Here is a 3069-nt window from a genome sequence, read left to right on the forward strand (position 1 = left end):
CAGACATGAGCCACTGGACCCAACCCATGAAGCTTTTATAAATTATATGTGCTACACATTTGCTAATTTAGACAATGTAGTGTGCTGCATATAAAAGTTGGCAGCATTTGAGAAGCTAGTCTTGACTCTGCCTTGTCTCCAGCCAGGACTCCTAGACTGTCCCAGAGAAGGTGATGATCACTGACAATAACATGTTAATAAATCTTTGAAGCCATTCAGTTAAGAGAGTCCTGTAGAATCTACACATAGATCTTATACCTTTCACAAAAATTAACTTAAAATGGATCATATACATGAATGTACAATGCATAACTTATAAGACTTCTAGAAGATAACATAAGAGAAATCTAGTGACCTTTAATTTGGCCATGAATTGTAGAAACAACTCAAAGAGCATGATTAATGGAAGAAAAACGTTGATAAAATTGACTTTAAACTTGTGTTCTAGGAAAGACACAGGAAAGGGAGTGAAGATAAGTCACAAACTGGGAGACAAATTCTTTTTTTTTCTGAGGTGGAGTCTTGTTCTGTTGCCCAGACTGGAGTGCAGTGCAGTTGCTCAATCTTGACTGACTGCAGCCTCCAACTCCCAGGTTCAAGCAATTTTTCTGCCTCAGCCTCCTGAGTAGTTGGGATTACAGGTGCATGCCACTGAGACCAGCTAATTTTTTTTTTTTTTTTTTTTTTGAGATGGAGTCTCCCTCTGTTGCCCAGGCAGGAATGCAGTGGCACAATCTCAGCTCACTACAACCTCCGCTTCCTGGGTTCAAGGGATTCTTCTGCCTAAGCTTCCTGAGTAGCTGGGACTACAGGTGCGTGCCACTACACCTGGGTAATTTTTGTATTTTTTTTAGTAGAGACAGGGTTTCACCATATTGGCCAGGCTGGTCTTAGACTCCTGACCTCGTGATCCACTCTCCTCAGCCTCCTGAAGCGCTGGGATTATAGGCATGAATCATTGTGCCTGGCCAATTTTTGTAGTTTTAATAGAGATGGAGTTTCCTATGTTGGCTAGGCTGGTCTCAAACTCCTGACCTTAACTGATCCACTCACCTCGGCCTCCCAAAGTGTTGGGACTACAGGTGTTAGCCACCATTCCTGCACCGAGAAAAACAAATTCTAATAGAGGGCCATCCTACAGTGTACCTGACTGGAACTCTTCAAAACTGTCAAAATCCTCAAAAAGAAAAAGTCTGAGAAAAAAATCACGGCTGAGAGATATCTAAGGAGATTTGACAATTAAATGTAATACAGTGGCATCCTGAATGGGTACTGGAACAGAAAAAGGACGTTAGGTAGAAACTAAGGAAATCAAACTATGAACCAGTTAATAACTTTTCAGTATTCGTTCATTAACTGTAATAAGTGAGCCATACTAATATAAGCTGTTAATAATAAGGGAAAATGGAAAATGTGTGTGCATTGAGAGGTATATGAAAATGCTATGCTATCTGCTCAATTTGTAAATCAAAAACTGTTGGCTGGACACGATGGCTCACGCCTATACTACTAGGACTTTGGGAGACCGAGGCAGTGGAACACTTGAGGTCAGGAGTTTGAGACCAGCCTGACCAACATGGTGAAACCTCGTCTCTACTCAAAATACAAAATTAGCCAGGCGTGGTGGTATGTGCCTGTAATCCCAGCTACTTGGGAGTGAACCTGGGAGGCGGAGGTTGCAGTGAGCCAAGATCATGCCATTGCATCCAACCTGGGCAAAAAGAACAAAAACTCTGTTAAAAAAAAAAAAAAAGTAAAATAAAAAACTACTTAAAATGTTTTGATTTTAAAAAGAATTTTGGCCAGGTGCAGCACTTTAGGAGGCCGAGGTGGGAGGATCACGAGGTCAAGAGATCATGACCATTCTGGCCAATGTGGTGAAACCACGCCTCTACTAAAAATACAAAAATTAGGGGCGTGGTGGTACACACCTGTAGTCTCAGCTACTCGGGAAGCTGAGGCAAGAGAATCACTTGAACCCAGAAGGCAGAGGTTACAGTGAGCTGAGATTGTGCCACTTAGCCTAGGCGACCGAGTGAGAGCCTGTCTCAAATAAAAGGGGGAAAAAAAGCTGGGCATGGTGGCTCACGCCTGTAATCACAGCACTTTGAGAGGCCAAGATGGGCGGATCATGTGGTCAGGAGTTCAACACCGGCCTGACCAACACGGTGGAACCCCATCTCCATTAAAAGTACAAAAATTAGCTGGGCATGGTGGCGTGCACCTGCAATCGCAGCTACTCAGGAGGCTGAGGCAGCAGATTAGTTGGAACCCTGGAGGCGAAGGTTGCAGTGAGCCGAGATCACCCCACTAAACTCCAGCTTGGCTGACAGAACAAGACTCTATTTCAAAACAAAACAACATACTGTAGAACAAGTCTGGGCACAGTGGCTCACACCTGTAATCCTAGCACTTTGGGAGGCCAAGACAAGCAGATTGCTTGAGCCCAGGCTTTTGAGACCAGCCTGGGCAACATGGTAAAACCCTGTGTTTTATATATATATATATATATGCAAAAATTAGCTGGACATGGTGGTGTGTGCCTAGAGTCCCAACTACTCAGGAGGCTGAGATGGGAGGATCAACTGAACACTGGAGGTTGAAGCTGCACTGAGCCATGATCATGCCAGTGCACTCCAGCCTGTGCACAGAGCTAGACCCTGTCTCAAAAAAAAAAAATTGTGAAGCAATGAAGATTGTAGGGGAAATGGCATATGAAAAAGTGATTAATCATAAATAGGATCCCCTAAGCACGCAATGTAAACAAATGTCTGACCTTCAAAGGAGGGTTCAGAGTATGCTTTGCAAGTCTTTAGGCAGAGTATTATAGTTTTTTCACATACCTTTCTATATGTCACATAGTGTTAAATAGAGATATATTATTTTGGGAATTAAGTTCTTAAGAATTATACTATTAGCTGGGCATGGTGGCACGTGCCTGTAGTCCCAGCTACTCAGGAGGCTGAGGCAGGAGAATTGCCTGAACCCAGGAGGCGGAGGTTGCGGTGAGCCGAGATCGCGCCATTGCACTCCAGCCTGGGTAACAGGAGTGAAACTCCGTCTCAAAAA

The sequence above is a fragment of the Sapajus apella genome, unplaced genomic scaffold, assembly GCF_009761245.1.
Source record: "Sapajus apella isolate SASKATOON/1434 unplaced genomic scaffold, GSC_monkey_1.0 scaffold12, whole genome shotgun sequence".
Classification (NCBI taxonomy): Eukaryota; Metazoa; Chordata; class Mammalia; order Primates; family Cebidae; genus Sapajus; species Sapajus apella.